Raw genomic sequence first — 24320 nt, forward strand, 5'->3', positions numbered from 1 at the left:
GGGTCCTGGAGGAACTGATGTGCTTTGCAAAGTCTTTCCTAACAGTAAACACAATAGAAAGTTCATTCCTTAATTTGGATACCCTACAGCAATTATTGCCAAGTCATGCCTGGGTCAATACAGTAGGCATACTTGAAATTCAAGATTTTCCTGAGTTGTGAATGCTCTTTTATTATTCCTACAGTTGCTTTAACACTGTGCAAGGTTGATCTTCTGACTTTCTATCCACCCTGCTACTTACAAAGGTGTTTCAAGCTCACAGATTTGTCAATGGAGCAAGCCTTCACAGGTGTGAAGGCTTGAATTGTGGCACTCACCAACAGTTTGGTTGTTTAGCCTGAGCAAGAGCTAAGAGCTCCTTAAAGACAAATAAAAAATAATAATAATAAAAAGTCATGGTAACACTGTTGCACAATCACAACTTACAATGAAAACAAACAAACAAACAATACCTGTACTGTAAGATACAGCAATACCAGGATGCTAAACCCAAGACAACCATGTCTTCCCACTGGTTGCAACAGAAGTTGTATGTCAGCAGACATCAGACATACTCAGATTTTGTTTTCCCACTGTTCATACCACAGAGATGATTAAATGCTGAATAACTTAATACCTGCCCTGTGCTGCAGACAGAAATCAACAAACTCATGTTGCTTAGCTCAGCTGTACACAGACAGAAAACCCGGGCAGAGGGATGAATGGACCTCGTTCTCACCAACAAGACGGGTACTGGAAGAATATGAACTGCCCACTGTAGGACAAGATCAGGTGTATGACCAGCTAAGGAACCTAAAGGTGCACATTTTATGAATCTGTAAAATGTTGCAGTGCCAGACCAGCTAGGATTTCCCTGTAATGCCAGCTACCAAGACTTGCCTCGTCTTGACCCTTTGTTGCAAGAACCAATGAAAGTGAAATGATCCAAAGCTCCCCAGCATCCTGAATGTATTGCCTAAATAAATAAATTTGGATAGAAGAAATAATCTTAGATTTAAACAAAATGAAAATGAGAAATAAAGTATCCCCCAAATCTCCAGGGTTTAGAATTGCTTGCAACCTTCAAACAAAAGATTTCCCTTTCCTGCACCGAAGGAATGATGTGGAGTCCCGTGCCATTCTTAAAAAGCCATCTAAGATGGTCTGATTTTATCATCTTGTCTTTAGCTGCCTTTTCTCAAACATTTCCTCCAGAACACAGTGGGGCAGAGAAGTTACTCATAGGGTGACAAAAATAACTTGAAAAGGGGTAGCAAAATGAAAGATGCAAACACAGCCAGCCTCTGTCAGCTGCGCAACTTGGGGTCAGAGAAAAATGCAAACAGCTTTGTGCTTCCGTCAGGCTTGAAGGCCTCACCTCTCCCAACCTCCAAAACCAGGGAACACGACAGACGAAATAAAAAGTTTATGAAACCTACAGGCTGATCAGCACCAAGACTGTGGTAACCAGTTGCAGGCACATTAGGAGGATTTTACAAAAGCAAGCCCTGTCCGTTATGCAAGCTATTGTAAAAATTTCTGCCTCAAAAAACCCTCCCAAAATAGGCCAAATCTGCTGAAATTCATGGACTAGCTAGCTGCAAAAACATTTCAGACTGCCTTAACTGTCTATCACCTCTATCCTAAATGAACAGGGAGATTAGGCAGAGTACAGCATTCGCCTTGAATTAAAGCAGAAAAATAACTTCCTTTTTCAGCAACATGGCCCTGAAGTAGGAAATGACAGTCAGAAAACTAGAATATCCTGAGGTGGAACGGACCCACAAAGATCATCAAATCCAACTCCTGGGTCCACACAGGACCACCCCAAAACCAAACCCTGTGTCTGAGAGTGTTGTCCAAATGCTTCTTGAATCCCATCAGTATCAGTGCCATGACCACTGCCCTGGGGAGCCTGTCCCAGTGCCCGAACACCCTCTGGGTGCAGAACCTTTCCCTCACACCCAGCCTGACCCTCCCCGTCCCAGCTCCATGCCGTTCCCTTGGGTCCTGTCGCTGTCCCCAGAGAGCAGAGCTCAGCGCCTGCCCCTCCGCTCCCCTCGAGGGAGCTGCAGGCCGCCATGAGGCCTCCCCTCAGCCTGCTCTGCTCTGGGCTGAACAAACCAAGGGACCTCAGCTGCTACTCATAGGTCTTACTCTCTAGACCCTTCAACATCTTTGTAGCCCTCCTCTGGAACTCTGTAAGAGTTATATCCTCACTCATGAAGACCTAACCTTTACCACTACATCATTATCTCCAACTATTTTCAGTTTTTCCTCAAGGCAGCATTAGAAAGGTATTTCGTGTATTGAAGCCAAAGGACATCCTGCACGGAAGCAGGGCTGTGCAGCTGGACAGCCACAGGGCAGGCAGGATGGGTGGTGCAGGGTGTCATAACACAGATCCTCCTTCTGAATGACCCTGCAAAAGACCGAGGAAAACACGAGGAATACCCCATGGTTTGATAAATGCTATCAACATTGCAGAGCTGTCCCTGAAACATTGCTCCGAAGAAGGATCACGTGCAAAGCAAGCCTTCCAATTTGTTTTTTTTTAGAAGACAAGAATTCTGAGAATATCTTGATTTGATGCAGGTGGTTTGAGCAACACATACGTGGAGCCCGTGGAGAGACCGTTGTGACACATTAACTCTCAGGCTAATCAGGCTGTTATTCTTTGCTGTCCCCAGCATCTGCCTTTGATGGTGTAGGGTCCAGACCAACATGATACAACCATGTTCTTGGCAGATGACCTGGCACTCTCAAAAGTGATCAATAGCTGGTTGTCACTGGACCAGTGTGGGAGGATTAGTGCTTCATCAAGGGGGGAGTCCACACAAAAGGACTTAGAATAGGTATAGATGGTACTTTCCAGACAATTACAAGTTTTCTCTGCACTTGCTGGATTCAAGCCTGTGTCAAGTGAAAGGTCTAGCAAGTCCTTTCTTCTAAAAAGGTCTTATCTTTTGCTGCCTTTTCATTATATATATATGCACATTGTCCACCTTTTCCCTTTTGAGTCCTCTTGTGCAGGATTTCATGCTGTCTCCTCTCCTGTGAAATCAGATGCTGGGACAGCACAGCAACCAGTAAGCTCTGTCCTTACCCAGGTTTGGGCTTCTCTTCTTCTCCCAAGACTTCTCTCTAGTCAAGCCATCCTCAGATTGCTTCTGCTAAGTCTTTCCATGAGCTCATTTCTAGTTGCTGGCAACCATACCAACTTCAGCCCCTTCCTGGACAGCCACCTTCTTCTTCACCTTATTTCTTTGAGTTGTTTAGTCCCTTGACAACAAAATCCAAGATGTGGAAGACAGATCAGCTGAGGGTTGGCACCAATTTCCCATTGTTGGGGTCAGACAAGCTCCTTGGAGCCAGAGCTGCAGAAAAAAAGCAATACACAACCACAGAACAGAATAGCCCTGTCTCTTGAATGTTGATCTCCATAGGACTGACAGCATCAGCAGGCATTACACTGGTCCTTTTGGCTCTCTGAAAAGTTCTCCTCTACTTCCTTTTCTGCACAAGATCTACTCTTCTCTTTTTTTCACCACCTCCTTTCCCACAAGAAAAGTGGATCCAAAGCATAACTGGATGCTTCTATACTTAAGAAATGAGAAACAGGTTTAATTAGGAAAATAGACTCTCAAGCAAGGTGCATGTTACGGTCTTCAGATTATAAAGCTAACATCAATTCCATATACAAGCAATGGAATGAAGTTGGTCAGAACATGGGAAGTTAGAGGGGGTGGGCAGCACACGCAGGTTGGGATTTTTCTGGTTTTGTAGAAGATGTCAATATTTCAATAACTGCTTTCATTTTGGAACCTGGTGGATCAGAGACATTCATTTCAGTCTCCCACATCCCGGTTGAGTTCCAGCACCTGTGCTGCAGATTTGCCCCTCACTGTCCATGCACAAGTCACAGTCTGGATGCAAGCACAGTTATCAGAAGCCCATTCAAGTAGAGAATATTTCCACAAAAGGGTTTTATTTTCAACAAACTGTCAAGTACTTGTCTATGCATAAACCCTGTATGTTATTATTAAAACAGGTTGTGAATTTAAAATACAATTAAAAAAAAATCAAAATCAAATTATTTTTGGAAAATCCTGTTACATTTACACACATTTTCCAGAACCAGGTCATGTATAGGTAAGTCCTAGAAGCCAGCTAACAAAAAAGCCAGTGGTTCCTGCTTGAAGAAAAACGAAGCTTCCTTCCCCTGCATGCACTTTTGGTGTCTCGGTCTAAATTCAGCCCTTAAATACCATGCTAGATAGCTAAGGCAGGTGAACCAGTCCTGCTGGTGATGTTCATACACATTCACCGTTCTTTCAAGTTAACCTGAAGTGAAATGGAACCAGACACTTGAATTGTTTCTTCAAAGTTCAGGAGGGGGAAACAGTGGGAGGGGAGTGCTTCAAGGACACACAGGTCTAGCCTATAACACCTGCTCTACCAGGATTTTGCTCTTAATAAACCTCAGATCACACAACCCATGACTCAGTCTCACATCCCTGCAGAACTAGAAAAGAACGTTAAAACAGCAATACTAAAAAGCCTGTGAAGGCCTCATGAGAAATCTTTGCATGCTATGGGACTCCTGACTCAAATGGACCAAAGCGAGACCCTTATTTCCTCCTTTTTTCCCATAGGAGAGGCCTCCCTTTGCTAGACACAAATACAGATTAGAGAGGGAAGGAGGGGAATAAAACCAGCCTAATGCTGCCTAAGACAAGGCCAGCAATATCAAATAGATCAAAAAGATGTCATGGTGAACCATAACAATGCTGCTGAGAAGTCCAAAGAAGAAAAAAAAACAAAACAATGCAACCAAATAATAATAATAATAATAATAATAATAATAATAATAAAAACACCCACGGCAACCAAGGAACCACTATAAACTTTCATGCACCTAAAATCCAAATATATTTTTCAAACTGCTCACACTGTATTACAGGTGATGATTACAGTACAGTTCCTCTCATTTTAGATTGAAATGAAAAACAGAAATTGCATTTTTGTTAAAATAATCAAAATAAACCTTGCTTTAAAATCGTTTGACAAGACCACGATGTGAAGTGGGAACTTGTACATTCCTCTGTAGGCCATTAGCTTACTTGCTGTAAGCAATGCATTTGAGATATTTTCAGATATCGTTACAGCCTGAAAATGTACTCAAAGAAACCAAATATTGGTATACATATTTTCAAGCCCTAACCAATACATTTCATTTCCCACCTCAGCATTTCCACAAATTTGTTCTATTGTATGTATCCAAAACATCAGATTTGCTCCTCAAAGACTTAAAAACTACTCAGCCCAAGTCTCTGAGCCGGACCACTTCCTTTTTATTGCCAAGAATCTGGAGTTTCTTCTCTGGTTGCCAGTAATTACTCGGTTCCTGTACACAAAGATGTAAATCCTTGCTGTTCTCCATTCAGATTTGTCTTTGAAGATTCTTTGTGGGCTTCACTGGGGAACTTTCCATTCAGTTTGTTGCTGGAGTTTCCTGGACTGACAGTTCAAACATCAACTTCAATTTGTCTTTAAAACTCCTCACTTTTAATCCTTTTCCTCCCCCACTTGGAAGAGCTCAGCAGTTCATAGAAAAATCTTACCAGATATTTTCCATTCACTTTCTTTTGTCCTCAGTTTTGGTCGTGCTCCCTCCCTATCCTGAGACACGCACAGTGTGCACTGAGCTCCCACAGCTCTAAGCAATTCTCTGAGCTAGAGGGCAACAAAGCCCCACTGAGAAGTGTTCAGGCTGACATACGTACATCTCTGCAGGAAAAACAAACATCGGGTAAGGTATAGGTCAGCACACATTGGCAGAATAAGGTTTGCCGCTAGAAGAAACAGAAAAGAGATCTGCGTTAGCAACAGAGTTCCTCTCCCAGGGTTTAGTATCACCAAGTCTCCCTTGGTTGGGATACTTGTTGAAACTTTCAGAGGGCTTGAAAACTTCAGCAAGAGAAGGGTGATGTTCCAAGTGCAAAGCAGGTGCTGAACACCCCCAGGACAGGCCTTTTCTGGAGCCAGAGGCACTATGATGGTCGTCAGAAGGGCCAGGCCCTGAGGAACCAGCCCGACAGACCTCCAGACACAAACCTGACTACTCAGCAAGGAGCAGATCTGTCTGGTCACTCCTCATAAACCTGTACCCTCTGACTCACACCCGCTCTGAGTGGCACCAGAGACAACCAGTTTTGTCACGTCTAATTTCAAGGGCTGCATGCTATGCACAATTACCCCTAGGCAATAAAACATTATCTATTTCAATTTAGATTTGATCTGCTCTTCCATGCAATCTGCACATAAAGGACATTGTAGCATTTCATCAATTGCACATATTGAAGCTGCAAGATCTTAATTAGTGGCTCCATTAATGTCAATGCAGTGAGTGTGGTCACAGCTACGAAGACAAAAAGATAAGAAAAATCTATCACTGTCCGTGATTCATCCGCACTCTGTGAACTAAGCATTAGATTATGGCATCTCAACATCCTCACCAAAACTGTTTGCAAGGTAGGCAAGTTGCAGGTTGGAAATGAGGAGACATTTCTTCCCAGAAAGAGCAGTCAGGCATTGGAACGGGTTGCCTGGGGAGGTGGTGGAGTCACTGTCCCTGGGGGTGTTTAATGATTCTGTGATTCTATAAAGCTAAACTACCTACAGAATTCATAGTCATACAGAGCCATCTATTTCTAGCCAAGGAGAACAAGAATTTCACAGATCCTGAAATTATTCCATTTGTCAACATCAACCTATCCTTGTCCCATCAGCAGAGTTATCTCTGCAGCATTTTTTCAGAACACCTGAGCCAGTGGGAGCTTTAGGATGTGCAGAAATAACTCGAGAAAGGCAGCCTTCAAATGATGCAGAGCCCAGAAGTCAGCTGGTGACGGTGCTCATTTCACAGCAGCAGCATCATTAAGATTGGAAAAGACCTCCAAGATCATCTGGTCCAACCATCCCCCTACCACCAAGGTCACCCACTGAACCATGTCCCTAAGCACCACGTCCAACCTTTCCTCAAACACCCCCAGGGACGGTGACTCCACCACCTCCCTGGGCAACCCGTCCCAATGCCTGACTGCTCTTTCTGAGAAAAAATGCCTCCTCATTCCCAACCTAAACCTCCCCTGGCACAACTTGAGGCCATTCCCTCTAGTCCTGTCACCGGTTATCTGTGAGAAGAGGCTGACCCCCAGCTCAGGTTTCAGGTAGCTGTAGAGAGCAATAAGGTCTCCCCTGAGCCTCCTCTTCTCCAGACTAAACAACCCCAGCTCCCTCAGCCCTTCCTCACAGGACTTGTGCTCCAGGCCCTTCACCAGCTTCGTAGCCCTTCTCTGGACATGCTCCAAGGCCTCGATGTCCTTCTGGTACTGAGGGGCCCAAAATTGAACACAGCACACGAGGTGCGGCCTCACCAGCAGAGTACAGGGGGACGATCACCTCCCTGGTCCTGCTAGCTACACTATTCCTGATACAAGCCAGGATCTCGTTGGCCTTCTTGGCCACCTGGGCACACTGCCAGCTCATGTTCAGGCAAGCATCAACCAACACCCCCAGATCCTTTTCCTCTGCACAGCTTTCCAGCCACTCTGCCCCAAGCCTGTAGCGTTACATTGGGTTGTTGCGACCAAAGTGCAGGACCTGGCAGCACTTAGCCACGTTGAACCTCATCCCATTGGCCTCTGCCCATCAAAAAACTCTTCCCTGACCGGGAATCGAACCCGGGCTGCGGCGGTGAAAGCGCCAAATCCTAACCACTAGACCACCAGGGAGGGATATGATGCATAAATAAGGATCTGAAAAGGTAGGTAAAATGTTGACTTGTTTTCAGCTTTACATCTGGTGAAGTGGAAGTTATTCCTGCTGACATAAGCAATAAAGCAGGGGTGGCTTGGACCCTACCATAGTCTAAGAGAATGCCCAGGGTTTCAGAAAGCGGGGTGAGGCTGGCCTGGAGCTGCCTTCTGTGCTGCAATGTACCTCTGTACCCCAGCTACCTGGGTATGACTGCACAAACTGCCCTGTATGTCCATGCTCAAAACCACCACTAGAAGAGGTGCTGCAAGCCTGCTTGGAGCTGGTGGGAGGATGGCATCACACCAAAAGCACAAGAGGGAGCTTTTAGCAGCCTTTATGATAATGCTGCACTAGGTCTTGCAGTAAGCACGTCCTTTGTTCTTCCCCAGTAGTATAACCGAGCAGTACCATCTCTCTGAATCACTGTGAAAGGCTGCAACATAATGAGACAAACCAGATTGTGATTTTATGATTTTAGGAAACATGCTTCATTGCAAAAAGAAATACTCTTCTTTCTGTTTCTTTGCTTACTGTACCCTCCCTGGTGAGAAGGCATCGTCTTCTTTTGCAAAAGAGAAAATGAAGTGCAGAGACTGTCCAAAGCCAGGATTAGTCCCTCTCTCTGCAGTATTATTTCAACACCTTAATAACAGGATGGAGGCAGCAACAAAAATTTCCTGTTAACTGCAGCAGGAACAAAACTATTTCCTCCCGTGGAGTGGAGTGAGTGTTGCAAGTGTAAGGCTTATGCAACACAGCCTCATTCAAATCTCCCTTTTGGAGAGTGAAATGAGATGTAATTTAGCCATCACGTTACACTCTCTAAAATAAGCAAGCCCTCAACTCTTCCGAGATACTTTGTAGACACAGACTGCACTGGTTAGTTAAACTTTGCTCATTATATGAAGCAATTGCTACAGAAGCCTATTTTCCATTTAATTCAGGCTAACAAAGCAAAATAAGGAAATAAAAGCCTAACTGTAGCTAAGTAGGTCTTGGATAGAGCCCAGGGCTGACAAGAAGCGAAGTTTCACACAAGAATAAAAGAAGCTTCAGCTTCTGCATTCTGTTTATTAGAAGTGCTTTTTTAAGAGACTCAGTGTGCAAGGAGGTTTATAAAAAGGAAAACCTAAGTTGGGAGGAAGCAAGAATTGAAGCAAAAGCGTTTGTTCAGATGTTAACTAAGTTAATCTATTTTAAACTGTAATACGCTTTAATGAATGCTATTATACATTCATCTGCTTTTTGCATATAAATGCATATTAATATTAGATGTTCCACACCTGTTTACATTTTGTAAAAGGACAGTTACTTTTACATGGTTTTTTATCTCAATTATAGCAGAGAAATTTCAGATCTAGAACCCGCTCATTTGAGGGGCAGTTATGACTGAAGTCCACATAATGTCTTTTTCTTCCCCTCTTTCATTCAAAGCAAACTTTCTTTTCCTTTGAATTTAAAACAGAGGTCTTCAAAGTACAATAGCTTGCGATAGCACTTTAAATTCTCATGCACAGAATTAGAATCACTGACAGTGAAATTTACTGCATAAAAGAAATCCTCAACTTTTGTATAAGCATCAAGGACAATTGTTGCCCTCTTTCACTGTATTATCAAGGAAGTGTTTGTACTGAAAAGGAACAGGGTTATCATTTTCCTCTCTCTGGATAAGAAGTCACCTCTTTCCCCTTCATCTCTCCTTTCCCTCACTAGCAGCACTTTCAAACTTAAAAAAGTCATGTTTCACCTGTGTTAAGTTTGGATATTGTAATTTTCACTAGCTCCTACACCGAACAATAAGGAAATATAATAAGTAATAACTACCTTCTTCCTCCTCATTCAAAATCAATCAGTCGATTGAGCATGTTGAGCTTAACATGTAAGAATGATACTCTCCTGAGCAGTGCCAAGAATAACATGGAGAAAGTCAGTTTTGCATCTTGGCACACGTTAAGGAGAAAAAGCCCATGCCTACAAACAAAGATTTCCCACAGATGACTTGCTGTGGTAGCTCTCCAAATTACATCTCTGTGGACCCAATCCAAAACTCATTACAGGCAACAGGGTTTTGAAAAAGCCCTGTATGTTTCTTCACAATGGGAAAGCTCTGTGTGTAATCGATTGACTGGAAAGAATCTTCGACTCTTTCAAGTATGAGATTAACAAGAGAAAAGGACATTTTGCTTGCCTTTGGCTTGGCAACTGATACCTGGGAAAAAAAAAAAAAACACACAAAAAAACCTTATGATCTAGGAGTAACACAATTTATACAATGCTCGGCCTTGTGCAAATACATCAGAGGATACCATTACAATTAAAGGTGTGGAGGCAGCAAAATTACTGGTAGCTCCCCATGTCCAACACAATTTGCCCGCTAGACTTCACAAACAAAGCTTTCAAAGAAACAGAAGCATGAATGGATTTCAATTAATCAAGAATGTTAATTAAAGCAATTTTATCTGAATTTATCTTAGCACCATACCTCCAATTGCTTTCAAACAGCATTGACAGAATAATACCAAATAAAATACAAAAATATACAAATTCCTGTGATTTTGCCTTCTTATTGTATTAGGATTTGATGGTCTATTTAGCGTAAACTCTGTTCTAGTCCTTCAAAAAGTGGCCATATGTGAAGGAATTACCATTTTAGGCAACAGCATCACAGTGGTGGAGTAAGCTGTTACTCAGCTGATTCAGATAAAAGCTGGTTTGCTTGTTTAATTTTCAGCTGGGTCAAGCCACTGAGCTAGCTCGCTGTTTAAACAAACATCAGTATCAGCACAAGTTAAAGGACAGGAAAGAGTGGCCAGGGAAGAATGCATGAGAAAAGCTCCAACACTCCCAGCTTACACTGATAAAATCAAAGATGGAATTTCACCATTAGACAACAAATAGGTAATGCTAAATACAGAGAAGTTTTTCTGTTTGACACAAAATAATGGTTCCAAACCTAAAGCAAATCTAAATAAAATAATAGTAATAAAAACACACACAAATTCAGGATGCTACTTCCTTTGAAGGGGAGGTCTCTCCTCAGCAACACAGCCTACAAGCAGTGTTGCCATACAGTGGAGGATGTAGCTGTGTGCTCCATCACCCTTGGAGATCTCTCTCTGCCAAGGGAACCATGTGTGTTAGGAAATACTACCCTCTATCGTTTGACTAGCCTGAACAGCTCATTTCTCCTTAAAACAATCATTTTGTAAGATTAACCTTACTTGTAACATCACTATACAAATCGTGAGTTAAAACCCCACAAACCCGAAAAAGTGGTACTTGTTACTGCACAGCCAGACCTCAACTCATGAACATACTCCTTGGCTACAGCACTAAGACTCCATGACGCTGTTTTCCCCTCCAATTCCTTTTTCCAAATAATTGTTTCAAATCATGTACCCTTTTTAAATCATGTACTTTTTTTTTTGAGATCTACCTAATGGTTTGAATTCTTTTTTGTCCATTTTGTAGAAAATCCTTACACGATCTTCTACCATTTTGCTGTTCTCTTTCTACCTCCATCACTTTCTGAACCCTGATATTTAAACTCTCTAGAACATCTCTTATACCAGAGATTTTTATTTAAATACCTTTGCTAAAAAACTGAAGCAGCAGGATCTTTAGACTTAAGAATGCTATCACAAAAGGAGCTAGAAGGTGATCTTTGAACTTATCCGCATTATGAAAAATTTCTTAGAAAGCACAAAAGATGTCCCTTCCAATAAAGAAATAAAAAAAAGTGGCGGAATAATATTCTTTCTGCCAAAGTCACTGCTTAAGAATAGCTGTAAAATTACATTTCATGAGGATTTAGACTGTGCCAGTAGGGTATTAGATTTAAAAGGATAAAAAATGTTTAAGCTTATTCTGCATTTAAAGTGAGAAGCCCTACTTAGCTAATGGGAAATAGAAAGAAACAAGGAAGAAGAGAAAGAGAGATTGCACAAAGAATAATATAGTCTGGATAGCAAGTAGCAGACAAAAGCAAGTAGAGAATGTAAGGTAAATACTCTTGCATCTTTAATTCAGTTAATTTAGAGATGGAGCTAATCATTGTTGACACCTCAATTTCTTTGAAAAGAAACTGAAACTTGAAGTCCCCCAGAACTTCTTTACCTTCAGGCATTCCTAGTTCTTTTGGGTAGGAAAACATGAACTGAATCTTAGAACACAAGACACAAACATTTAAGGAGGATTTCCATTAAATAGACTTCTGATGCATGAACCTGAAAGTGTCTCCACTGTAACTTGTATGTATCACTACCTATGAACAAATGGCAGAATAGGTCTGTTTTATCTCATATTTAAGTATGAAGGTATTGTAACGTATTATTTCTACTATTTAAGTTTCCCTCACACCAGGAGGGCAGATAAGGCATATCTGCAAGGCCCTTCTTATTATGGGTTCGAACCTCAGTCAGAATGCAAGACACTGACGGCATGATATAATGCTGTCACTTGTTTACTGACACTGTAACATAAAATAAGAAATACAGGCTGTCAGAAATACAACGAACATGGAGTTCACAATATTCCATCCTTGCCCTCCGGATGATTTCCGAGGCAGGGAGAGTAAACAGCCTTCTCCCAGCCTTCTAAGTTTCCACAGCTGAGAGTGTAGGATGTTTACAGTACCTGTCACTCAGAACTCTTGAAAGCAGACCAAATGTCAGCAGACTTAGTACAGACTTCATCACTGACTGCAGGAAACATGTAGGCATCAAGTAAAAGGAGGAAAAAAAACTCATACCCATGACTATTTTACACCATACGAATCCTGAACAAAATTAAGTCCTTTGTGCATATGTAAGAAAGAAGATCATGATAAAGCTGAGCTGCAGCATCTCCCGAGGACAGCCACTCTCATTGCCACAGTTGTATTACAAGGCTTCCTGCCGGTTCACTCCAGAGTGCTCCTGAATCTCTTCAAGTTGTGCCTGCAGAAAAGAGAGAATTCAACATTTTAATGAGTGCACATGAATACACTAACAAAAAAAAAAAAAAAAAGACTCAGGTAGAAAAGACTATTTGCATTCCACAAGTAAAAGCTATCATGTAATTTATCTAAAGGACTGAAAGCTTTTAACACAATTTAAGAGCAGTATCCTACAGTGCTGGCTTAGAGGAATACACACAATATCTAGCTCATTTTTAATTATCAGAGGAACGATGGGTTTAGGGTGTCTTTGAGTACCGTGAGGAAAAGGATACATTTAAAGATTATGGCTTGATAAGCTTCAGTCTCCAATTATACAGTAACAGATGATTGTAACAGCAGTCTAGATATGTTTGAAATGATACATTCCTCTCAGAAACAGATAAAGTATTCAGTTTCTTTAGATATATCATCTCTAGGAGAAAGAGAAAAGGAAAAAAATAATAAAGAAATAAAACCCAAGATAATCTAATCATACATAGCAAAAAGTTTTGCTCACGTAGAATAAAAGCCAAAACCCCCAGAAGAGGGTAAAAATCCACTTAAACAGGTTTTAGTACAACATAAGAAACACTTCGCAAGAAGATTATTAATAGTCTCTGCTTTAAAAAAATAAAGCATGTGCAAAACCAGATGTGCAAGTAACTGGGGACCTGAATCACCTCACAGAACCAGAACAACCTAAGTTAAGAAAAGTTCATTTGCTACTGAAAAGGCAGAGGAGCTTTATCTGAGCACCTAATCCACAGAAGGGGTTGCCCCAATACTGGTGCTGTTCTCACCAAGCCGTTCCTTTCACGGCACAGTATATTAAAAAGTTTTCTGAAGAAACAGCTTACCTTTGGGCTCAATGTATGTTTTAGTTGGAATAAGTTACTGTTCATGTACAAGTTTCTCCTCTACCACGAGCTGCATCTCATTCCAGTACTTCTGGAAATCAGGTCACATATCTAAGAGCCCTGTTCCTGCAGTCACAAAACCCCCGTTGGCTTTGGTCAAGACAAAGAACTACAGCAGCAGGAGAGAGAAAGAGGGGGACGATGTAATTGCATGCCCCACTTTTTAATTCACAGGAAGGCACAGGAGATGCACAGGAACCTGAAAAGCTGAAATAATAAATCAGAAGGTACAGATCACCTTCAACTTCCAGTCTGCTACAAAGTAATAGGAACTGCAGCTAAGCATTTCTGACCAAGGAACTGCAAGAATGACAAAGTTTCCTCCTCAGGCTGTCCCTGATGAATAAACAAGTTCTCTGGTCAGCAGCTAAGTTTCCTTACGCTAGTGCTACGCTCAGAAGATGCAGCTTCTCCTAAAAACTCCACTCAAAAAGTGCTGTCTAGGGCCAGGCCTTACATTTCCCATTCACGGCTTTCCAGCTGAAGTATGATTTACGGAAGGGACTCCAACCCTTGACAAGAGAGAGCAGAAAATACAATACCGTTGTGGTTTCACACTGAAATTACCACGGCGCTCTCATCCTTTGGCAGACAGGCATCTGATACTTCTATTGTTAACAGATCCTATTTTGATCCGCTAAGGGCTATGATGAAATTCTTCTTTATATATTACTCAAGTGATGAATCATATCATCATCTTGATTTGCATCTTTTATTACTGTTGGTTAGAACTTCTACTTGCTATTGTTTTATTTTCCCTGTACAATTCAAACTTTGGGTCTTAAAATCAGACAACTTTGAAAATAAATACATAGAAATTATATGGAAACTTAAAAACTATTTACATTTCCCTCTCAGCACTATCTCCCTAAGACCAAAAAAACACAACCATGTAAAATACAGAGAGCAAAAATATATTTGCTAAAGAGAAAGCAGTAGGGAAAAAAAAAAAAAGAACTGCTTTGGCTTTTTTTTTCAGGAAGAAAAATCTGCTTTCAAAATATGCCTATGAACTACTGTAGCTACGAGCTTCGAGCTTATCTCGAAGAAAATTTATGAGAGCCAGCGAACATACTGTCTGCACACAAAGAAAAAAAACTTATCAAGGCAAATGATGCAGTGACAAGGAAATACTCAAACAGGTGAAGAAAAAGCAAACCTGAAATTCAGAACAAGAAATATCAGAAAAAATGCTAAGCAATATATTATTGTCTGATATTGTTATGGACTGCCACAATCCCTTCTGAAATTTGCTGTATGTTCTCCTTCAGCATCTAAATGAGTGATACAAGTGATTCAGGACTTTCAAGTCAGTTTTGCATATACGTTTCAGATATGCTGCCCACCAGATATTCATAACAACTGCAAGCAACCTGAGGAAATCTTCTGATAAACACCACATTTATACTCCACACAAAGCAACTCCTACTCTGAAGGGATTACATTCAAAACGTGTGACAGGAGAACATGGCAGCAATTAAATGATCACATTAAACACAGGTCCACTACTTCTACAGCTTCCCTATCACCTGCCTTTGACTTCTGAGCCACTTCAGGTGGCTATTTCATTTTAATCGATACTTATGAAGTCTGAATAATGCTTGTAAGGCGAGGTACTTGGGGAAGGGCAGAAAGTTAAGTACATCATGCCCCTTTGCCAAAGGGGTGGGCGTTTACCACATGTTAGGCACAGTTCCTCGCTTACATCTAAACAGCCAGCAGCAAAGAAAACCAGCTTTCATTGCAAAGCAGGCCCTTCCATAGCTGTCTGAGAAGGAAAAAAAATGGTGATTTGCCAGCCAAGTCCTGCACGGGGCTATGCTGGAATTCGGCAGCTAAGGGCAGGCACTACTGGTACAGCCAGCCACGTGGGTGAGCATGGTCTCAGCAAAGCTATTACAACGTAAGAACAAACTGCTGCAGTGAAGCCTTTTACCCCAGGTCTCAAAGAGGCAAGGAGCTAATGAAACTCTGTTTGGCTGACCCCAGAACCTGCTCTCCTTCCCTTGGCTGCCCTACACTCAAAGGATAGGACTGTAAAAGGTAATACAGAGAGTTATGAAGGAAGTGGCTGCTGAAAGAATGTGACAATGACAAGGAAAACCACCCCAAAACCCAACTGAAGCAGTGCCCCGCTGTCACCTGGAAGAGATCCGGAATTGCACAATACAGGCCACACCGTAAAGGGACTGCCATTGCTCGCTCACTTTATTTCACAATGAAGCATGAGATGGAAGTACTGAAAAAAAACACCCCTATTGTATTCCCTGTCTAGCAAGTTAGACATTTAATTGCTTGTGAAGACAAGAAGTTGGGTGCCAACATACACAAATTACTCACTGCTCACTTTACAGAATATTTGTTAAAATCAAGAACCACTTGATTATAACACCCGACAGTACACGACCTGAAAATACGACCCTCCGTTTGGAAACAGGGAGAGAGTTCTTTCTTTCCTGCGTGAGGTATAACACCCTTACAGCCTGACAAATGAATTGACGTCTGCTACTTTTCATGCATTTGTTACCACTAAAATGGGGAAAAGAGTCACTGAACATTGCAGATATTATGGCATTAGCTAAACTAATGAGGCACTATTTACATGGTAAGCCCCCTTATACCTCTATTTACAAATGAAAGCTTGAAATGGCGTCCAAAACCACTCAAAATTCATCTATAATGCACACAAGGAAGGTTGATTTGACCACAGACAGGTGGCCTGATCCATCTGAAGTGGCACATACGAGGATCAAAATACTCAGGCTGAATTCCCATCCTGGATACAGAGAGCTTAAAAAGAAGCAGTCCCAGTCAAAGCTTCAAGGTGTTTAAAACCCTTGCTTGCCCAGTGGAATATTGCAGAAAGACTGCGTGGCTTTTACTTTTGGAGATATTTCCCAAATTGCCTCTTCTACTGATCCCTCCAGTCACCAAAAAGCAGCTAGCAACACCATGACATAACAGTCATGTGCATTTGAAGCAAGAATTAAGATTTGGAAGGAGTAGACAAATCAGTAGGCATCCTTCATGCTTAGCTGGAGTCTAGTGGATCCCCCTTTCCTATGTCTCCATCCTTTCATGGCCAGAAGAAAAGCCTGACATGGCTATGAAGACTACAAACTGCTCACCTCCTTTTTCTCCTTCTACATGAAGCATTTCCCTCCAAATTGCCAAGATTTTTTTATTATTTTTTTTTTTCCCACCTGCCTCCTCCTGGAAGTGTGTCCAGCAACTTCTGTTCCTGGTAATATTATTCAATTGCTTAAAGATCACATCAATGAATTCTTGTTTTCTCCCCATTCAGAGCATTCTGCATTACATTTTGGAAGTGTGTATGTATATATCTGGATATGTAAAGAGAAGCCCCAGGATCTCTAAAGGGGAAGACAGAAAATGGAGATGCACCTCAGAGATCTCCTTTAGCAACTGCGAGTGCCCAAGGCTTCAAAGGAAGAAAACTATCCCATTCATTTCCCTCTCAAAATAGTCACTTCACAGCACTTTGAAGAAAAGTGGGGCAGGACTCCTCCATGCAACTGCTACAGGACACACAAAATTAAAAACAAACCTGAAACTAAAGTTCTGAATACATTTTTAAACTAGCTTCAAAAAAAACAACAAAAAAAAACACATTTTCAGCAGTTTTAAACTATTTTTCTCCCTTCAAGAGTCAGAAATAAGGTAGTGGGAAAATAGCAGCCAGCAAACAGAGCCATGTTTTTTCTAAGTTTACTGAAATACAGAAGAAAGCAGACTGTAAATAGGTAATTGCCTCATCTCCGACCAGAACACGTTTGAAACACAATTTAAGCATACAAACTGCCACCAGATGTCAGTACAACCTAGAGAATTGATGGTTCAAGCTTCTGCACCAGGCTGGCATGGATATTTATTGCAAAGCCCCAACTGCTAGGGTGCACAGATCCAGCGTGGACATCAGCCCTGAATGGAAAGTCGAACAAAATAGAAAATCTCACTTCAACGTTGAGAAACAGCCCTCGGGGCTTATCAGATAGGCTCATTTGCTTGTTAACAGTGCAGGCAAAAATACAAAAATGAAAATACAAACCTGTAAGGACAGAGATCAGTTTCTCTGGGTGCAGGACGCTAACAAGCAGCTTTAGATTCAGCCACCTCTGATTAAGGTTCAATCCCCTGCTCCCTCACACCTTGGCCATGGCACTCATCTCTGCCCCCCACTTCCACGTCCAGGCTGTTCCCACATAGCTTTAGTCTCCTGAGATACAGCTGCTAAGCATTGGTGAGTATTTAGCAACAAGGTTGCTACGCTAAATAAAACTTTTCTGTGAAACGAGGATTAGCACGGTTGTCCTTGTGCTACAGCGGAAACTCCTCCCGTTCTGCAATTTTTGACAAGAGTTCAAGTGTTCACGAGTGTCTCTGGTTGAGATGGTTTTACTCAGAAAATTTTGATAACAGAGTTTTCCTCATTTCTTCATGTAAATAAGTATCAAAATTTGCATTTCCTTGCTGGTACAGATTGGTTTCAGCAAGACGGACATGGCACAAAACCATTTTTTGCTGCATGACTTCCAAATGCAATTACACACTTTGCTGTTAAAAGACACCAATTAGAAAAGTTTCAAAGCCTACTTGCACAAAGTGCAGGACTTGTTCTAGACCATTAGTGCAAAGATTAAAAACTATGAAAAAATGAAACCACTCCCCCATCCCAAATGTGACCTGCAACATTATTTAGTCTTAGCAAGAATTTGCAGCTTTGCTAGTTATAGATAGAGCCTTCTTTCTCACTGCTATTAATGTCTTACTCTAAAGAAAAAACGTTTTAGAGAGCACCAGAACTCACAGAAACCAAAGAAAACTGCTAAGTGATAAAAAAAAAATCTAAACAAGGTCATTTTTGCTTAACACAGAACCAAGCAAAATGGTTTTGGATGTTGGTGAGATCTTCGATTGTTCAGTATTTTGTTTTGCTTACTAGCATATTTTTTACAACAAATATACACTAACCTATGGATTTTTACATTAGGAAAACTTAATGTCTAATTAATTTCTTAGATACATGAATAATGTAAGAAATTGGCTTTGTAGTTTCAATACAGGCTTATTGCATGATATAACAAAAACATGTTCATTTTTATTACCAAATGCAGTCAACTCAGTACACATAAAAAGCAGTCTACTGTAAAAAAAAAAAATCAAAAAAAACACAAAGAATTAAAGGAAATTATGTTACAAAAATAACAGAAAAAGAACTTTTTAGATTGATGGCTAGGAAGAGGATTGAGTAAAAAATCTCTGTTATGACTCAGTGGCTTTAACAAAACTCTGAGGTTTCAACTGAAATTTTTAAGTCTACCTCCCTCTTTGATTTCTTTTGTATGGTTTTGTAAGTTGAATAAAGTTAGAAGAGCTGCAGAAATAAATACATGACAAAGCTTTTTTGGAGCAGTTATGTTTTCTTAACATGGATGTTGTACAATCTGGATGTTAATAAGGAAAAAATAAAAATCACAAAGGTGGACAGCATTCTGTAAGATTTACCTTGTATAATTCTGACAGGAAGGCGAAGAACCTACCTGGAAGTAAAGCAGCAGCATCCCCCCAAAAATGAATTTGAAGTAAACTGCTTCACAGAAAGCCCCCAAACTACTTGACATGTAATACCCAAAGAACACCTCTATTTTCATACCTAAACTAAGCTCTGGAACCTCCCCGATTCAGATGAGCTCTGCAGTCTCAGAAGCTCCTCTCTGAGCAGTCTGATCATGGACTTAGGAGGGAAGGCAAGGTCTTTTGCAAACCTGACTAAGTGCTTAATTAAATATAAAACCTACAAGCAAGTTTCACCTTGCTTTTGAATTTCATCAGAAAACCTTTGCACAATTCCTATTTTGTTCCGTACAACTGCAAGTCTTTGTCAGGTTAAAACAAGAGGTAATTTATATGTACTCTCTAAACTGGAATTTTTAATTCACGAGCCTTGGCTCTAATTGTAACAAAGACCCTTGAGGCTCATAGTTTCTCTGTTAGCCTCTCTCCCTCAAATTCTCTACAAGTAAACACTTGTTCTTCTACAAGTCATCCCCCCCAACCAAAGCTGCAAAAAAACAAACAAAAATGCCTCTGTTTTACACGTGCTGCTTGCCCATTCCCACTCTGATATGCTCAGGTGACAAATGCTGTTCCAGCCACTTTTTCTTCAGGAAATATCAAGAACATTACCAGCATCAAGAGTACATGACTCAACAGCCAGCTTTCACACTATGCCAGAAAAACAAAAGAGCTGGTCCTTTTCCCCAGAAGATCTAACGTCTTTTAAAACCCAAAGTTTTAAGAAGGTAAAAAGGATTTTCAGCTTGGGTAACAACAAAACTGCAAAGCTGCACTTAAAAGTTACTTAAGATGTCACATCAGCAGCAAAATTTGGGTAGAGAGAAACTAACAATTACTATTTAGTGCAACTTCATTTCTTATACGTTTACAGATTTATCTTTAAATGAAAAGTTCCCCTTTGAGCAAAGGTGCTGCCCTCTACACTACCTAAAGCACACTCAGCTATAGCCTCTAACTCGATTTCTCTACACCCACAGGCAGCTAGCTCTGCTATTGAATGAGCTGCGGAAAATGGCATTCAATCTGTGAGGCTTTGAGACAGGCTGGCCTTTCAGTAGTGACAAGGCAGTATTTGCATGACAGAGCAGATGGAGTATGATGGATGCATTTTTTTCCTCTACCGAAAAAAGTTCTAGATAAAGATGCTTTTGAGAAAGAGAGATTGCCAACCTGAAATTTTGTCATTTTTATGTGGACAAGTAGATTCATAACACATACAGATGAGGTTTGGCACATCGTTTGAGAGACTTACACCAACAGGGGCAAGAAGAACTGACCCTATGAGAGTGCTACTAAAATTCACAGAGCAAGAGCTGAATAATACAGAAAGCATTCCTACTACTAACACTTATGGATACTGTAGCCATGCTAAAATATATTTGTTTTTTATTATATCCTTTTTTAAGGATTCACAAGCAAGTTTTAGAGACAAGTATGCGTTTACCATTATTAGGTAATTTCCATGTTTTGGCTATTTTTTCCCACACCTTAAATCCTTCAGTCTTCTCGCCTCTTCATTCACTTCCTGGATTTTCATTTAATCTCTGAGCATAGTAGTTGCCTCAAGTTCCACTTTTCTATTTCCATCCTAGATCTTCTTCAGGTTAGCTCAGCTAACAGTGTTCTTGCCAAGGCCAGAGATATTTGCACTATTCCATCCTTACGCATTTTGAGCTGTCAATCATCCTTTCTTTGACAGCCCAGACCTAGCCTGCTTTATATATGTAGTCTTCTCCTTCTTCCCTATCAGAAGGCCTTCCATTTGTTTTTAAAGTGGAGATCCTGCAAAGGTCATCTGGACGTCTAATCTTTGGATAATCTACTTTGCAATTAAAAAAAATTGTCACCTTTGTGAACATGGTCCAGAGAAGTGCCTCTACTCCAAATCTGTCTCTGTACATATGAAATCTTTCTTCATCTCTCCATCACTGCTCAAGAAAAATAGGCCTGCCAACTCAAACACCTCATCAATACAGAAACTCTACAGACCCAGCCAACCACCCAGTCTTGCATATTCCTTATGCACAAAAGCTAAGTTGCAGCCCTTTCAACTGCTCCTGACATTTCTGCCTCATCCAGGGTCTCTTCCTCTTCCAGATTCACTTTTACGCAATACTCTCTAAATTAAGGAAAGGCAAAAGTCTTGCTGTGACTGTAACACATTCAGAACGCTCCTGCCAGTAAAAACAGCCTGAGAAGTCACTGAGAAGTGTCCTTTATATCCTCTTACAGCTACCCTTTCTCACTGAAACTAACAGCAACTACTGCCATGGTCTAGGCCTGTCACGGTCCATGCTCATCTTTCCCCCTGCTCCACCTCCAGTCACCACACGATGCCAGCCTCTGCCCCCCACGTTAGTTTCTATCAAGCTGCATTTGTGCTTTTCCTCAACCCTGCATCTGAACAGAAGTGCGAGGTAGAGCTCCAGAGCCTCCCTTCATAGTGCTGGTGCGAGAGGCCTCTGGCACCCCTGGCTCACCGGGCCCACCGCCATCGCCCTGCCGCTGCCACCCATGGCCGCACCAGGGAGCTCACAGAGACCACCCTGCGTCCAAAATGCACACAGGGATGGTCACGTTTTACACCAAGCTGACTGCATATAAAATCATTCAACTTGACAGTAAAAGCAACTCTCATTTTAGGCTCAGGCTGCCAAACTAGTAAGACCAATGAAAATTAAGAGCAGCAATAGGTATCATTTGAAGCAGCAACCCTTAAACTGAGAAAAGGATTTCAACTCCCTACTTTAACATAAGGATTGTAGCAAAACTCACCTGGACTTATTTTATATTCTCCTAAACAGGCTGTAGGTTTAAAACTTCTTTATTAGTATTTCGGTGAGGCTCATCACTACGGTATGTGAGCAACCGAAGAAGATCAAGTTGCTCATCTGTATTAAACAACAGTTGCTGCGAGATGAAAACAAGCAGGGCTTCAGTTCTACAGAAACCCAGCTGAGGTTTCTGTTTGGCAAAGACAATGTGTTTGCAGCGAGACTTGGATCCAGATCCCATTTGATCTGGTTCTTCCCGCTGCATAGATTTCAGGTACGCTCAATAGCTCCGCGTCCCTCACCCCACCGCCTGCAACACAACGCTCGGCACGCCGTGTGCAGTTAGAAGAGGATTAAGTGTCACATTTCAATTTCATCCGACCCCACTTTTTGTTTCCTCACCCCTTCCCTGAATTAGCAGCTTGCTGCTGCGGCAGGCGACAAACACATGGCTTCTCCCACTCATTAACATCACGGCCACGCCGTGGCAGGGATCCAAGCCCGTTTTTCCTGCAGAGGATACAGCTTTTGGGGATGTGAACAATCTCGAGTGAGAGCTCATACGCATCAGCCCATTTCCTCTGTTGGAAGGGAGTCTCCCGGCTAGCTCTCTGAACAAACACAGCCCTGGAGCCAGCCCGCGGACGGTGTTTACACAAACGGCACTGTCACCGATAGAGTCTGATACCCTGCAACAAAAAAGTTTGAAGCAAAAAAAAAGAAAAAAAAATTCCATGAAAAAGTAGTAAATTGTGCATTAGTCAAATGTTGATGCATTTTTAGTCATTTCAAACAGCGGCTTCTTTAAAAACCACATCTATTTTACTGTGGTTAAAGTAAATCTTATGCTGAACAAAGGAACTGAAAGGTACCAATTTAGCAACAGTTCTCTATTTCCATCCCCACCTCTCCTCCTCTTGCTGCCTAGCTTACACACAGACAAATGCAAGGCCCAAGTAGTGCCAGTATAAAATAAAGGAATGCTTTATTACTGTGGCTTGGGGATTTTTTAAATTTTTTTTATTTTTTTAATGCTGAAACAATATTTTCACTAAGTTTGGGCAAACTGAAGACAGGGGTAGCTGAAGTATTTATTTTACAAAGATTCGGTGTCACCTGTAGGTCTTCATACATATACTTTGACAATGATACTTAATTAGCATCGACCTTCCACCACTTAACTTGCTGTGAAATATTAGCCTATTTTTAATTTTATTTATTTTAAGGAAGTGGAACAATACAGCGAGCATCAAAAATAGTACATCAAATAGTACACGCTGTACCCCACGCTTATACAAATAAATACAGACAACTATAATCCAGGAGTAGGATATATAAATATAAACTCTAAGCTTCACGGAGTTCATGAGAATTATAACTTTTGGAAAACCCGGTCAGTCCACTTGGTAATTGAAGAGTTTGCAGTCTCTTAGCTACTAACCCAGGGAAGTAGCAGAAAGGTGGTCTCAGCATGCTTTTTGCCTACGATCCAAACTTGTAACATCATAAGGTCAATTTACAATAGGAGGCAAGCAGGCATACGAGAAATACACATCACGGTTGCTGTTGTTTCCCCCTCTCCCCCAGTGCTGTCACCCAGCTGCTGTCTATGGCAGCCCCAGCTGCCACTCAGAGGCAGCACAGGCATTCAGGGTGCATCTGAGCAGCAGGAAGGGAGAAACTCGAGGGTCAGCAGCAGAAGATAAGGGCAGAGACAGGCCCTGGCATAAGATTTTTCATACGTTAATGGCCTGGCAATGGAAAAAATATTTTTTTAAAAAATTCCGTGCCTACTCCCGCATAGAAGCTGCTAAATTGCATCCTGTTGCCCTAGTCAGGGCCATGAATCACCGTGTTAACCTGGACTGGTGCCACTCACCTCCGCAGCTCAGCTTCTCCCTGGTACAAAAATTAGTGGGCTACTTCTCAGAAAAAGCAATTTGCAAGAAATCCCTTCTAGACCCAGCCATCCAGTGGAGAAAAGCTTAGTTTGCTTTTCCAAGTTCTTACAACACCAGGAAATCTTAGAAGCACCAAAGGGAAAAAAAAATTAAACATAAAACTCAAGTGACTGCCTACAGCCCTCTCTGTGGCCTTCCTGGCTGAAGATGAGAGCAAGCAGCTAGTATTTCAGATTGCTCGATGGAAGTGACCTCTCCAACTACCACACCATATTAACTTCCTGACCAAGCTCAGTGAAAGCCTGCCAAGTATTACAGGGAGAAGAAAGGGATGTGAGCAGCTCGGGCACTTCCTTTCTGGAGGTATTTTTGACCAGCGCTGAAAATCTATGGATCTTATCTGAAGAACTGG

General features: G+C 41.5%; 1 long non-coding RNA gene and 1 other non-coding gene across 5 annotated transcripts in view; both read right to left on the minus strand.

Moving 5' to 3' along the window:
• LOC121067765 overlaps window positions 1–24320 on the minus strand; it is a 65956-nt gene that overhangs the window by 17419 nt on the left and 24217 nt on the right. For 3 of the 4 annotated variants that reach the window (XR_005818432.1, XR_005818434.1, XR_005818435.1), the window contains exon 4: window positions 9407–12737. This is a non-coding gene — a long non-coding RNA (uncharacterized LOC121067765). Of the gene's footprint in view, window positions 1–9406; window positions 12738–24320 lie in introns of those variants that run through there. The other variant, XR_005818433.1, reaches the window with a different exon arrangement.
• On the minus strand, window positions 7704–7775 carry TRNAE-UUC. Its single transcript has one exon. It is a non-coding gene; the product is annotated as a tRNA-Glu (tRNA).

Source organism: Cygnus olor, chromosome 3 (genome assembly GCF_009769625.2).
Source record: "Cygnus olor isolate bCygOlo1 chromosome 3, bCygOlo1.pri.v2, whole genome shotgun sequence".
NCBI lineage: Eukaryota > Metazoa > Chordata > Aves > Anseriformes > Anatidae > Cygnus > Cygnus olor.